Here is a 16,708-nt window from a genome sequence, read left to right on the forward strand (position 1 = left end):
TTCAATCAGGGTGCCATCCCTGCGGAAAAGCTCGATGCAAGGTATGCCCACAGATGGTCACAACACGTGAATCTAAAGCGAACTTCTCGGATTTCAAATTCTGCATAACTGAAAGCCTTAACTGTGACTCCAGTAACGTAATATACATGCTACATTGCAACATCTGCGGACAAGAATATATCGGCCAAACAGACACGCCATTTCGGCTGCGGTTCAATAATCACCGGTACCACGCCACTTCACTGCCGAAGCTACCTTTATCTAGACATCTGCGCCTGCCAAACCACAGTTTTGAAAATGTCAGCGTAACTCTTTTGCAGTCCGGTTTCTCAAACAGACGCGAGCGCGAACAGCGCGAGGCATATTTTATTTTCAAATTTCGTACATTAGTAGCCGGCATCAACGAGGACCCCGGAAAACTCAACTGCCTCCGAGAAGTAAGCCAGGAGAAAATTGGTGACAAAGATTGATAGCTGGAGACCAAGCTTTTTTCTGACTGACTCGTACGTGTACACTGTCCTTTTTTTTCCACATGCACATACAAAGTGTTTACGTTCGCCTACCACTTCATGACCACTGAAGGGAAACGGACGAAGATTAAAGGTAAATAGCCGACTGACCCATTAACGAGAAACCTTTTCTTTACGCACGCCACCTGCCGCCCGCCGAACGACCCATTACGGGGAAACCCCTTTCTTTACGCACGCCGTCACGGACCCTCCCGGCACCGCGGCGACAATCTTGGTTGGCCCGACACACGTCAAAAACTGAACAGCACGTGACATGAACCGTATGTGGATGTAGACGGACAGTTGGCTTCGTTCTCAGTGTTGACAGTGGTTCTTCCTCTTTTTTACTTTCTTTCTTTTCTTTCTTGCCCCGCCGCGGTGGTCTAGTGGCTAAGGCACTCGGCTGCTGACCCGCAGGGCGCGGGTTCGAATCCCGGCTGCGGCGGCTGCATTTCCGATGGAGGCGGAAATGTTGTAGGCCCGTGTGCTCAGATTTGGGTGCACGTTAAAGAACCCCAGGTGGTCTAAATTTCCGGAGCCCTCCACTACGGCGTCTCTCATAATCATAGAGTGGTTTTGGGACGTTAAACCCCACATATCAATCAATCTTTTCTTTCTTTTTTTCGTCTTTTTTCTCCCCCTTTTTTGTTTTTTTTTCCTTTTTCTAGTTCCCTCTCACTCTCGCAAACGTCTTTCAAGGCGAGAGGGACGTGACAGCAACGAAGTTTGGAAGCTCATGTCAGTATAACTCATCCCCTGATGATGGGAGGACCCCTCCCGAAACTGTTGGGAAATAAATATATTTATTCTTGTTGACAACGCTCCCGCCATATATATATATATATATATATATATATATATATATATATATATATATATATATATATATATATATATGAAACATTGACCCATGCCAAGTGTGCGCATGTGCACTTGTGCTACAGCACAACATGATTCATTTCTTGTGCAACAGATAGTTACATTCTTGATCTAAAAAACAGCCATCGGAAAACTCTGCCAACTTTGCGGGGCTTTACGATAACTTAAAAAGCGCCTTTTGAAGGAAGCTTTCAGGTCATCTATGTAGAAAATCAAAAGTGGTCGCCGGCAGTACTCTTCGGCAAAACTACAATCCATGTTTTCCTGGTATCCTTGTATTCCGGCCACAAGTAGAATCTCGCAATCGGTAAATCTATGCGAATCCGCTCCCTAATACACACGGCTGCAGCTACGATCCCCAAAACATCCACTTTTGCAGTCGACAAGGAACAGTTGCTAAGATTGCGCACTCGAAGTAATGTGCAGTTTCCTGAAGTACTAAACTAATTCAGTGTTGACTGACCAACCAGATATGCGATGCAGGGAAAGATCATAGTACTTTCTCATTTTCTTGCAGGAATGTCTCAAGTAGACTTAATGGACCCCGTGGCCAATTTGGAAATTTTTATTGTGACAGACGGGCATGCATCCGTTTTGCAGTCGTTCTCGCATTTTCATTTTGTGCGTAGTTACCGGCAGTGCTTCAAATCTTCCATGGCTTTTTTTTAAATTTCAAGTGCAGTACAAGACCACTGTATTTTTTAAGAGATAGCTGCACACTTCCACTAGCATAGCGTTTAGCTCAGTAACGTGTGAGATATGCCAGTAATGAGCCGAGAAATCGGGCGTAGTGGCCACCTGGCAGCTACTGGCTAAACGAAGCTAGTGTGCATAGCTCCTTGCGTTGTAAACTAGTCGCGACGTCTTCATATATGCACACGCACGTCATACACTACATCTATAGGCACATTTTACTGCTCAGTTAGCCCCGTCTTAAGCACTTCTACTTAAGCCTATCACGTATGCTTCAATTTCATTTGATTTCGTTACAGTTTATACCCAAACCAAGTCGGCCTAACCAACAAGTGCATGGCATAAACATGTGCGCAACCTAGATTGGACAAATTTTCTTTTTCCTAATATAAAGAAACCACAGGGGGCAAATACCTAATAAGATTTCTATGGAGACGTAAATCAATATGATGAACTCAATAATAAACACAGGGACCACATGTATTAGCTTAGTTTGATAGCCATCCTTGCGGAGTGCTTGGTGGTCATCTTTTTTGACCATGTATTGCCCACAAGAAAGACACACCTACAGCAGAGGCTTATCGCAAACTGGCTTACGGCACCACTTGCCCGCCTCTGATGATGTTTTACTCCACTGTCAGCTTTACGCACAACCTTTATTTCTGTGGTGACTCACACATAGTTTATACTATAAGCATAGCAATGCTTTCATCCAGTTGTTGGCATATTCTATTAGAAACAAATTAAATGCTATTTCCGTTGTCGATTGTCTACGTTGTGCCCGAATGCGCCTTTTGTTTCTGGCGACAGCTACATACCATTTGTACGTCAAAACGGTCACAAAAGTATAGCGTGCCAATATCAACAAAGTGCGGCCACTATGTAGAGTCTTGTCTAGCGTACTGAAAAGAACAAAACGTAGAAATCTTCAAAATACCGAGGTTCAGACCGAAAGAAGGACAATTCTAGTAGTCCAATGAAAAAACATCGTAGCAAATAATGAAAAGAGATACAATTTTTTTTGAAATAACGACACTATTTTTTTCTTCCATCGTGTTGTTACTGAATGAAATAATCTGGACGCACCTAAAGCTTACACATATGTGAGTCTTAATTTGTTAATTTCTGGCAAGATAAAGTAAACAGCTGGAAGTAAATGTTATGATTGACGCATAATTGCCAGAATTTTAATTTCATGTACTATATGTATTATGTACGCAGTGGTTTCTTCTACTTTTCTAACATTGGAATATGTGTTCTTCAGTAGATTATCAGTTTTACAATATGACACACGTCTCAATAAAAAAAAGCCATATTATAATCAATGTGCTCTTTTCACCTGTTAGTTGTACCAGCTGAGAGACAAACTACTGTACTTGCTTGCATATATTTTCCGTCTTTTTTTTTTTGCCGATAGTTAGTCTGAACAGCTCATGTGACGGTTGCAGGTTTATATTTTTGTAACTGCTGGAAAGGTATACAGGAAACATTCATTACTGTGTACTTATATGACCACATTCATTTTTGTGTATTGATATGCCCCCGTGCTATGCTCTTTATATGAGACTTTGATTCTTGTAACAAAATAGATCTTCACCGCGGTAGTGACTGATGTGTGTTTATAAATAAACTGATCCTGGAACGTTATTAACTACGGAAATGTTTCTACCATTCTAGCCTTGCAACGGAGAAGGAGACAATGGCCCATGCGACTATCCTACATGCGAGTGTGTGCGAAGAGGTGATGGCTTCTACTGCAGCTCTGTAATTTATTACTAATATCCTTATTAAAATCTAACGCAAGACATTTCTGCCTGGTAAAATAATAAAAACAAGTGTAAAGAGGAATGCCCTCCATTCACGACAACATTTGCTGGGCACGCTACATACAACAATCAATTCTTTTTTTAACGCATAGGCATATAGCCACAAAGTCAAGTCACACACTCCAGATGCTTTATGATTGCATCTCTTATATCTCCAATTTTCTTCCCAGTGATCTTAGTTGTCTTCAAGGATTGGCAAATTGAAGTAATGCACTTTTACCATGGCCTTCTGCAACGGTTCTTTGCTGTGAATTAATCTCATTGAGCGCATTGCCAAAAAGAGAAGTGCAATTTTTTCCAACAAGCTAACACACCGCAAGGTGGGGACCTCCGCAAAAGCTTCCGTACTGACACAGCATTCATCCAGATAAAAAAAACAAACAAACATAGGAGGATGCTTGAGGTTAGCCTTCAAGTGTAAGTGCTCATAGTATTCCGTAACATGCACTGGCTCTCGGTGCACGCCTCAACCGTGCCGCATGATTCTGAGCGTCACAGTGGCTGTTTCAAATTGTCGTTGAAGATTTATAGCAAGCACATTTGTTTGGGAGCCCACTACGCTATAAAAATTTCTTTCGCGATTCAGCGAAAGATTCACTTTGTGTCTGTAGGGAAACACGGAGACCTACGCAGCTCTTAACTTAGTTTGTTGTTCTGCTGCTACTGCTGAATAAATATGTCTGATTACTTTGGAAGGGGTGGGCCCTTAAAGAGACAACATTGGCAAACATTAAGTCGGTGCTGATTGCCTAAAAAGTGGTCTAGAAAGCTAGTAGTGCTACTTTTGTACAAGAAAATTCTTATTTTGAAATGAAATCACGTTTTTGTGGTCTCCATCGCGTCAGCGCACTTCGAATCCCCGGCGTCAATGTGGCCGTCTCACGTCAATGTTGCCCCGCAAAGCGTTGCCCGACTTTACTTCACGGCCGCCGACACGCCGACAATAGTAGCAGCAGAGCGAAAGAAGCAGGAGTCACAGCAACTACAACGACCATTGAAGAATTTTCAGCCCTGGCCTCCAAGATGGTAATCGTGCTTGGTTCGTCTGGGCAATACTAGATGGCACGACCTGTCTTGTTTAACCAGGCGAAAATTTGACTTTGTACCAGTCACCCCCTTCCTCATACTAACGTTCGGTGGTTCTTTTTTCTATGAATCAAACAGAAACAAACAACTAGCATTTCATTACATCTCTTGATGCATGTACAGTTCTTAATTTAGTGCAGCTTGCTTGATTAATAATGAATAGTTTTGAGCGGTAAGTTTGATGTCATCGGGATCATTTAGCGAATGCACTACTCGTGGCACATGCGTTCTTTTGCAATACTCTTATTTCTCGGTAACTGCTTTTGATAATATTGTTTTACACATTGGTATACATTGAGTTTTCACTCTGACAATAAGTGTTATTGGACTTTCGTGTCCCTTAAAAACACGCACTCTTTTCTCAAAGCACATTTTTTATGCCTGGCGCGTTTTTACGTTTCTGTCCCGCAATATGATGATGCGTAAAGCAGACTCCTTCCACTACATGACATTTGTATATGTTGTTTTTTTTACAAGACAGTTCCAATACATGCCTTGGCTTTGTTATAGAACATCCGCTTTCCACGCACCTGGGCAACCCTTACAAAAAAAAAAACGGAAGTGTTTATCGTCTATTATATCTGCATGCTCCTCTATTTTCCTCATGAACAAGATGATGATTTACCGACCACAACCAGCACTGCCCACGCCGACATCGACGCCACAACAACGCCGACACCGATGCCGACACCAACGCCGACGGCGGAATTTCTGCGAAACGCGCTCTTTAATGTAGCGTTATGAGGCGTAGCGTTGTGCTATTTGCACGATTCCTGCAGCCCATACACGCTGTGGAAATTCTTCAGTGCCGCGAACGATGACGAAGTGCCGGTGTGGCAGAATGCCGAATGTTTGAGTTCCATGGTTTTTTGTGAATAATTTTCAGTTTGCCTGTCAAGCATGGTCTCCTGCTGGTGTGGGACGGAAGTAGAGCCCTACGGAAGACTACCGGACACCGGAATGACCACGAGTGTTGCTTCTAGGAAGCGTTACAGCTCCGAGAGCGGCATTGACAGTGATGGCACCGAACCCTACTACGTCGGCAGTGATGAATCAGGGGACGACAACTTCGAGCTTGTGAGAAACCACGAGGGATAGAGACGATTTCTGAGCCCACCACCCAGTGAGCCCACAGTTCGACCTTCACAGAATACCGATGTAGTGACTATCCTTTTCATGCCAATTCTTGCTAGTGACAAGAGCCGCCTTAACCGGCAAGCCGTGTTCGTACAGCTAGAGGCACTGGTGCCGAACGAAATAAAGGAAGTAAGAGTGAATAGCCGCAAGAACATCCTAGCGATTGAAGTCAATCATGTGACTGCGCTTGACAGATGGTTAATGGGATGAAAGTCCGCTCTCATATACCGCTGGGCAAAGAAGTGAGCAGTGGGGTGATATATGATGTTGCCGAAGCCATTACCAACTCGGACCTACTAGTCTTGATTGGGCCGGCTTCGGAAGATGCCGTTATCACAAGTATATGTCGTATCGGGACATCACGATGCGTAAGAATTACATTTAAGGACGAATCACTTCCATCACACGTAAAAGTGGGCCACTTCTGACACGCAGTTCACCCTTTTATACCGAAACCACTTCTGTGCTGGAAGTGCATGAAGTTAGGTCACTTGAGTGGTGTGTGCACGAGCTCTATCTGTTCCCGATGCACTGGGCGCCACAACAAGGGCACGTGCCATGCCACGATTCTGAAGTGCTCAAATTGCTATGGGCCACATGATGCCTTTTGGAAAGACTGCCCTTTTATTTGAAAGAAGCTAACAATACGGAAGAAAGGGGCTATATAGAGATGACATCTCACACCGAGAACCAGCTGCATCAATTACGCGCGGATGGTCCCGTCGCCGGCGCTGCACCGAAACCACCCAAGCCTCGTTGCCTCGCGAAGTACGTCCAAAACCACCTACACCTCTCCCACTTAGGCCAAGCGCTATTAGTTCTAAGAACCAAGACGCTTCTGCTAGCAGTGGAGCTGACGCTTTATCTTTATTATCCCGTCAGAACGCAGCCGTTTTAAAGGAAAATGATGCCTCTACCAGCAATGCAGGTGACGATTGGCCCGAACTCCCAAAGATGCATGCGCCTGATGAGAGGCATCAGACTTCGACAGTGTGGGACACTTCATCGGTACCTCATAACTTGACGGATGAAGGACAACTTATCGGCATGGTCAGCAACCTGGTCAGTGCTATGCGCGTGCTGCTGAGCAAGACGCAGACACCGACAGCTCAAAGCCTGTTGCAGCTGTTTGACACCTTCGCTCCAGTTATCGCAAGCGTTCAGAAGTCTGCTGCTTGAGAACGCAAGCGGCACCATTATGGCTTCACCATTGGCAAGATTATGGGTGCATGAAACCGCGCATACAAGTTAATGCAACAAATGTGCTCAATTGATTAAGACACGGATCTGACTCACCGTCTGTGATGTCAAGCACATAACTGCCGTTTCGTCGACGGAATGAGTGACATTTCTCTCCTTCTTTCTCCCTCTAACTTTTATTCCTCTTACCCTCTCCCCAAGGCAAGGTAGCCAACCAGGCTCAGCCACGGTTAACCTCCCTGCCTTTCTTTCATCCTTATTCTCTCTCTCTCTCTTCATTGCAGTGGTCGGAGCCTATTTACTGGCCCTTTAACCCTATCGTGTTAAATAGCTCAACGACGCGTGCCTCCTTATCTGTCTGTGACCTGAAAGAAAGATAAAAAAGATGCCACTGTGACCATTGCCGTGGCACTGCGTTAGCCACTTATGCTGGTCCTGAGAAAAACCACAGCTTGGCTAGACGGCGCGCATTGCATTTCCATGTAAAGTTTGGCCGTAGTGTTAAAAAACTCTTTAAAATGCTGCAAACTGGCAACCTTAGTTGAACTTCTGCGAGCAGTCGGTGACGCTGTCTTGGGAGTCACATCATTTTTTATCATAAAGCTGTCAACGTTAACACTACAGCTGCCACAAGATTGATCATATGTGTTACACGTCGGGTTCTAGATATACCACGAAATTACATCTTGTAGGTGAATGCACGTGAAACGATGTTATATACACCAGTAACTATTGTACCAAAGTTGCCAAACACCTTTAAGGATTGTGCAAACTCTCTTATATGTACTTGTTGCTGAGCTAGTTGGTTCGGCATATTGAGAAAACTTCTGGACGCCTAGAAGCACCAGAAGAAGAAAGACGGACGAAAAAAAAAAGCGTCCACTCGCAACTGATATATTCGCAGGAGAAACGCAGAAAATATATAGCCCCACCACAAATGCGCAAAGCACACTGCATCAAGACATTCGAAAGGCATATCTAATCAAGTAACGAAACGTGAAAATCAAACTGAGACATGCGCTAAAACCACTGACGTGTACCTTTTACACAAGTCACCGTTTTTCTTTATCCAGAAAGCTTCCTTTGGGCCAGAGCATCTGAGCTCTTTGCGAGGACGGAAACGCTTGACTGTGTGCTGCACTGTACATCAACGTGCAGTGTAGATTCAACTACTTCTTTAAGGACACGTTTTACTTTCGTGTTATACCCGCTCCTATGACGAAAGAAGCCAGAATATTTTGATTGATTGATATGTGGGGTTTAACATCCCAAAACCACCATATGATTATGAGAGACGCCGTAGTGGAGGGCTCCGGAAATTTTGACCACCTGGGGTTCTTTAACGTGCACCCAAATCTGAGCACACGGGCCTACAACATTTCCGCCTCCATCGGAAATGCAGCCGCCGTAGCCGGGATTTGAACCCGCGACCTGCGGGTCAGCAGCCGAGTACCTTAGCCAAGCCAGAATATTTTGAGCTTCTGCAGACAATATTTCCCAGTTACCAGAAAAACTGTGGTCTTATATTTAGTCCTTATTTAATTAATAAGAAAGAGCAGCATTAGAAACTTGCCCATCTATGCTCGTTTCACTACTAGTGCATAAAGATACTGAGATTGTAGTATTCACACAAGTTCACAACATTAACTATAAAAAAGACATAGTGCTCAAACAGAAATGTGAAAAGTAGGACCAATTGATGAATCGATATAAGAGGTTTAACGTCTAAAAACCACCTTCATGATGATTATGAGAGACGCCGTAGTGGAGGGCTCAGGAAATTTCGACCACCTGTGGTTCTTTAACGTGCACCTATATCTGGGTACGCGGGCCTACAGCCTTTTGGCCTCCATCGGAAATGCAGCCACTGCAGACGGGATTCGATCCTGCGATCTGCGGGTCAGCAGCCGAGTACCTTAGCCACTAGACCACCACGGCGGGGCAAAAATAGGACCAAGGAAGAAAACACACATGCGACGCCTTTCCAATTACCTTAACTACAAGTAAAGAAATAAAGAAACGTCATCTATGTCTTTCGCTCCGAAGTGTCGTCTCTTGCACGTTTTAACACGACAGCGTTAAGGACCTCTTTACACAGAAGCTCCGACGTTGGCGTGGTCGTGTACATCATTGGTGGTGAGGGAAATATCATTAAATTGTCCATACCCGATAAATTTAGCAAGGTGAAAATAAAGTAACTATAAAGCTTTTCTGGTCTGAGTGAGGTTGGAAGCCGAACTGTTTGCGTGGCAAGCAGATGTTCTACCACACAGCCAGGTTTTCCTTGAAGATATGGAGAAATATCTTGGTCTGCTTGGATATTTAGTGAAAGCAACTGACATGCTTTACAAACACACAAGCCCTGTATACAGGCTTCACAATAAAACATATGATATAGCAGTGATAGAGCGTGGTACAAGCGTACATCGCCAACAGAACATGTGATTATCGTAATGACCTCGTCGCCTCAATTCGGTAACCCATTACAAAAGGCACACACGTTTTTGCACGCATTTCCTTGCGAGCATGCAGCTGGTGCATAGCAAGTTCACCACCATTTCATGTGCATTTCACGCTGGTGGTTAAAAGAATGGCACCCATTACAAAGAATGTATCGATATGTCAAAAATGCACTGACTCAAGCCACTTGTGACATTGATTGTATTATAATGATCCACGATTAAGCTTCTCGAGTATCATCGTACAAAAACTAGCAGTTGTTCCGTGTACGAACACAACCGATGAACGAAGCTCCTTATAAATGAAACGCAAACGACTATGTGCCTGATCTCGCTTGTGGCTTTCATGAAGACGGTAGCATGGTGAGTGTGAGGAGAACGTTTATACTAAACTCGGTGGTGGTCACGACTCAGCGAGTGTGTGTACCACGTGCGCCGTGCAGCGCGAGCCATCTGCCGCCGTGCCCTTGTCCCACCGCGGCACAGCAGGAGCGCACCTGTTGTCGCTCGGCGCGCTCTCCCGGTGCAGGGGACTCCCGGTGCAGGGAACGGTGAAGTGCGAGTCAGACCAAGGAGCTTCGCTCCTAATAAGAAAAATACACACTAGGTGTTGGAAGTACGCACAATAGACAGCATAGCACCATCGCGCTCAACTCTAAAAGTTGAAGCTTAAGGATCGCCCATTTTTTTTCAAGAACCACGCACCTCATGAGTGCACCATGAGCTGTAGGCAGCCGCCGACAAGTATTTGTATGTTACAAGCGTCATATTCAAAGCAACCTTTGTCTTACTGTACCGTTGTGGTTTTAGGTTTCGCACAGCGTGCAGGTTCGACTTGGGAAGTCCGAGGAGCCACCTCAGGACACTTCCCGAAGAACGAGTCTAATTGACGCAAACATTTGATAACAATAGCTTGAGAACACATACCCCAAATATACCGAGTCTTAGCTCTCGAATACAGTTCCCAAGGAATACAGAAGCTGAGTATTATTCCCTAGACAAAAGTCCTAAGCACGCAGTTCCTCCACAGAGTGTGTCGCGGAACATCAAAGGAGTGGCATTTAACCCACGTCGTTGCGTAAGGGCTTGGGCGTGAAGCACGGGGTCGATACAGTTGTCGTCGTAGTTGGTATCGGCACTGGGCAGCTAGACAAACTGTAGGAACTAGGAGAAGCAGCCTTCCTAGGCCGCCGGTGGACGCTGGACAAGCTGACGCTGCACATACTGACGCTGAATTTCACGCACTGGCCTTGAGGTAGAGTCCTGGCCGGACCGCCTCATCTGAGCTCGAGCCCGAAGATCGACAGATCCGACCTGTCCACGGGCACGGGAACGTCAGCGCAGCCTGGTAGTCCTGGAGCCCCTCGTGTCACCGGACGATGGAGGTATCAGCCTTGACTCGGGTCCGAAACCCGACCGCCCTCATGAGTGGCTTGTCTTCCTCTCCGGCCACCGCTGCGACTCTTCTTTTTCTTCCCTGTCTCGCGCGTGCTTCGAACAACGCTGCGTCTGCGTCGCATTGGTGCTTCAGCCATTTATCGTTATTTATTAACAGCCCTGCCTGCTTCTTCTTCCTTGCCGACTTCCAACTTCGTATAGTGCGCACACTTCAAATTCCGCTCAACGCGTTTCAAGGTCCGCGCACTCCTACAACTTTCAATTTTGCGCACTCCACCACACTCACTTCATAAAAAAACGTAGTCATCAACGTATCTAAAACATCTGAATACATTCGTTTATTTTTTTCAGGCGTCCTAGCTTTTCGGAATTCCAAATTAGTGCGTTAGTCGTTCAACTCTAGGTGACATTGCTTATATGCAACACAATTCGCCTCAAAATCTTCGAGTAGCGCCTTCTTGTGCGTGACGCCTGAGCAAGGACTCCACTCCTAACCAACCGTGCTGCAGCAGCCTCTACTCGTGTCTGCGGATCGCCTGCATCAGACAGGAACATTGTCGGATGAACGTTTTCGTAATGGTCAAATAACGCCTGAAACGAGTGTTTTCAAATGCATTTACGAAATTGTTTTAGTTGCGACACAGTCAGCAGGAGAAAGATATCTCCCAGGTGACAGATGGGCATGCCGATGAGACTGACCGCATTGCTGGTAAGAAAGCAAAACTATGTGCGAGTGTTTTCACTCATATTCTAGAGATTTCACCGTACGACACTAATTATCCCGGCTTTTATATCAGTGCGCGTGTCTTACTACAGCATTTCCAAATATATAGATAAAGCTCCGGAAATGTTGCGGTATCTTATGAAGCGTGAGGTGGTGTAAGATGCTGGCAATATTGTTGAATGCACGGTGAAGGCTGTCAACAAAGATGGCCTCACCGTCGCGGCTCTAGTCCTGCGAACAAGTGAACTGGCGAACCCGCCACACAACGTTCTCATGGAAATCGAGTTCGTGAGAGGTAATAACCAAGTTTTTCTAGACACTGTATGTTAAAAGAAATACTTTTTTTTTCCGCGGTGAGTGCTGCGCAATGGTTAAGTACGGCTCTGTGCCTCAGTGTACTTCGTCCTCCCGTTCCCAAGGCACCAGCAAAATCCAGCAAAATGCTTGGCGTCTAAGTAAAAGCAGCAGACCCAATTGCTATGCTGGAGTGCCAGGAAATAAGGACATCAAAACTCTATTACGGGGCGTACATCCATAATAAACATCATTATCAATGTATCTGTAGCATACTCCATCCATTATTGCTCATCCTTCTGAGTATGCCGATCCCACTTGACGCTGTCGACGCTGTATGTTCAATTCGCATACACCAGTTAAGTTTTCCACGATAAATAATTTTGACGAGCTTGACTGTTTGCACTTGGGGAATGTGCGCTTGCTAGAGTAAAAGGGGCATTTCTTATAGTCTTGCGGCCATAATGCTAGACCTGCACCCTTCTGTACATTAATGGTTAAAGAAATATTGCCTTGCCAATATTCCAAGATAGATAAGTAAGCTACCGAGGTATATTGGAGCAAGCTATGGAATAAGAATGAAGCGATTGATTGTCATCCGCTGAAGCAAACAAGCTATATCATCAGAGTAAACATATTGTTGCGCACATACACGAAGACAACGATGCGTATATGGTGAACGCACTTGTCGTCCGGAGTTGGAAAGGAAGAGGAGGATCAGGAGGATCTCTAACCAGTTGGCCGCTTTTGAGCTGCCCCTCACGACCTAATAAACAGCCCCTTTCAACCTCTACCAGTCTCTTTCAAACGTAACAGAGTGGTGGAGGAACTGTGTAATCGCTTCAACTACGGAACGACCACTGCCACAGTTTCGACGAAGCCGTCGACTTGCCGGTGTCCCACCAACTGCCGTGAATGAATTCGACATGCCCGATGACGCAGGCGTTCCCAGGACAGCACCGTCTTGTCCGCTTCCGTACTACCGAGTTCCACCGCCTTTCAAAGGAAAAGCCGGAGATTTTGACACTTGGCTCACCAAGTACAAACGCGTGAGCAAGTGCAACGGTTGGGATGTAGCCGCCAAGCTAGCCAAAGTAGTGTTCTCCCTGACCGACACCGCACTGGTATTTTACGAGAGTGACGAGGTTACACTCACGACGTGGGACCTTTTTGTTGAAGAGCTCAGGGCTTGTTTCGGCGACTCGGTTGGCAAAAAGAAGCGGGATGAGCAAACGCTGTCGCAACAGGCACAGCTACGAGGTGAGACGTGCACCACTTACATAGAAGTGTTAAGGCTGTGCAGCAGATGATCGACAAAGTCGATCATCTGCTGAAAGGGATTGCTGAGGACGTGTATAATTTTCTACTTGGAAAAGAAAGTCTCAGTTTTGTGTCCGACGTCATTCTGCATTGCCGAATATTTGAAACGCTCGAGATGCGTCGAATTGCGCCCAAGTTTGGCCGGCTGGCTAACGCTACAACTGTTTCCAGTGTAGACATGGATCCTGGCCTCGACCTCTTTTCTACCATTCGACAGACTGTTCGCGAGGAACTGCCCCACCAAGAAATGTGGTGTTCGACAGCTGACCATCCCGAGTTCTCTCTGCCCCGTGAGGCTATGGATGCACCTTCTTTGACCCCATGGTAACCGATGATGAGCAAGGCAACTGTGGAGTACAGCCCAGTCCCAGAGTTAAGGGAGATAACCCGATTTCTCTCTTCGAGGTATGACCGATGCCCTCAGCGCATGCCTCCTTGGTACCCGACGTCTCGTTACGACTTACCCGACCAGTACATTCGTTACACAAGAACAAATCATCACGCTGGATTCGTCGACGAGTGACCAAACTTTCAACCTCAGCCGGTGTGTTATTCCTGTGGTGTTCCAGACCAAATATCGCGGTTTTGCATTCGTCGAGTGACTTCTCGGTATCACCATTATCACAATCATCTCAGATTTTGGGCCACGTTGAAAAACCCCAGGTGGTAGAAATTGCCGGAGCACTTCACTGTGGCGGCACCTCTCATAATCATATTGTGGTTTTGGGATACTAAACCCCACATATCAATCAATCAATCAATCAATCAATTGACTTTTTGCTGTTTTGTTGCATATAATTGGTATGGTCCGTTGGCCAGTTGGTTTCGTAGTGCTCCTGCCTTAATGTGATTCAGGCTGTAGAGGAGTGGTAATGGAAGGTGCCTGGTGAATATGACCGCCTCGATTTCTACGACGGGCATTGAAACAGTACGATAAGCACTGCAGCAGTTCAAATTTATGAAAATGTGACCACGCGGTGGGCAGCCAGCTGGTGGCTTTTCACTTGGCAAAATAGAACCGTAACGAGTGAGTGTTAATGGCCACTTAGATAAAACAAAGTGTCAGGAAGGAAGTATGCGCGTGTGGTTCATTTGTAAAGCACATATCATCAGCACAAATTGGATGCCTAAAAAAAAAGAACGTTGGGAATCCTTGCATCGCTTTTCGTGCGTTTCGACAACGCGAAAGCTAATCATGACGAAATTCCAGCAGAACTACATTGACGTCGCCGAATTGTATCCGAAGTTTATGCTGTAAATAAAAAGGGACAGCAACATTCTTTTTATTCCAAATGGTTGGCTATTTATCTGTAGTAGCACTGCACTCTGCAGGTAATTAAATATTGCGGGTAAAAGTCATTAAGAATGATTGACAAAACTTTAAAAAAATCATTGCTGAATGTGTGCGGCTCTCTCGGCCGTATTTTCACCACTCAAATTAAAAATTTAGGGCTGGATTCGGCAACCTGCGACTCGCAGGACAATACTGTGCAGCACCATGCACGACGTTAGAACCAACGATCACCTTGTCCTTCCGTATCTGAAGGCCAACTAGGCAGTTTCGACCTCAAATGGTGCCTTCGCTCCTAACCTATGCTTGTGAACAGCCATCTCAAGACAAATATACTTCAAATATATACGATTTGTATGCCTCTTTTTTACGCTATCCTAGGTTTGCCTAATTTTGCCTTTCTGCCTGTAACCCTCTTAAGCCTAATTGGTTTGCCAGCTGGCACCGGCTTCACGCGTCTCAGCCTTCTACTAAAAAGTTGGTGACCTCTGCTCTTGTGAATGCGGATAGCGTGAAAGAAACAAACATATATATATATATATATATATATATATATATATATATATATAGACAACAACATCGAGGTCACGTGTGTATAAATAAGCCACTATATAGGGCAAAGCAACCATTGGTCCAATTTTCACAATGTGGCAAAACATATGTTTGCACACGAATGTGTCTTCTACGGCTCCACCGTCATATTTCCGTGACGAATATAACGTTGTATAACATATACTAACAGATGGCAACATAAAAATGGATGTGCCTTAACCCAGTTATGCCTGGGTGTGCGTAGCGCGAAGTTCTCTGTACGGTTCTCTGTACAGTTACACTTTTCGAGGCGGCCGGCCCCTCTTTCGTTGCCTGCTTGCTTTTTCTTGGTTTCGTTCCGAGGATGAAGCCTGCATGCTCCTTTTAGCCTCTCCAATTCACTTAACGCACCTTCCTCCAAATCCCACCAAGATGTCTCTTTTATATATACGATGCAACGCCAGCGTTTCTTCAGCGGTTGCAACGCCAGCTGCTTCTCGGACGTCATGCGAAATGGTGCAGTAAGCGGTGCTGCTAGCTGTGACGGTCGCTATGAAACGGTTGAGCACAGTGCACGGTTACCGGTCACAGTGAAACAGTGAGATTATGGCGAACGAAAGCCTGGATGAAAAAACGGCAAGAAAAGGTTCCGTCACCAGCAGTTGAGCTTATGACCGCTTGCTACGCAGCACGCGCGTCAAAACGACTCGGCCACAAACCGTACGTTATTCGTAGGACTGACTGTGGGCTATTTATATAAACGTCCTGGTGGTGCTATATACTCAGAATGGGGTGATTTACCCTACTAAATTTACCCTAACGCTCTTTCACCCTCGACAAAATTCGTACGAAGAGGAGCAGCAAGTATTGCTCAAAGCTGAGAACCAAACGATACCGCAATTATATACGGTTAAGGTGCTAGGGCTAACATTAAGCGCCAAGAGGGCCACAACAAGAAAGCACTCAATCACCTTGAAAAAAGCACGAACGATTTTGCAAGAGGAATTGCTAGAATCGACAAGAAAAGAGCAGGCCTTCTAGAAGACAACATCATGAAGGCGCATCACGCCTTTCTCGTAAGTCACGTAGCATACTTGTTCCCGATTCTGACACTTACGAAGGCTGATATCAAAAAGGTTGACTCCATGCTCCGCAAGAGACTAAAAACTCTTCTCGGGTTGCCCGAAAGCACGAACAACGAGAAACTCGAGCAACTTGGTCTGCACAACACAGCCGAAGAAATTTTTGAGGCTCAGCGAGTGGCACAGATCACACGCCTGTCGTTGACGCAGGCAGGCCATCTCCTACGAGACGCAGGCATTTGTCCGATTTTTCAACCAGAAAAAAGAATCCCCAACTTG

Source organism: Rhipicephalus microplus, chromosome 9 (genome assembly GCF_043290135.1).
Source record: "Rhipicephalus microplus isolate Deutch F79 chromosome 9, USDA_Rmic, whole genome shotgun sequence".
In the NCBI taxonomy this organism is placed as follows: Eukaryota; Metazoa; Arthropoda; class Arachnida; order Ixodida; family Ixodidae; genus Rhipicephalus; species Rhipicephalus microplus.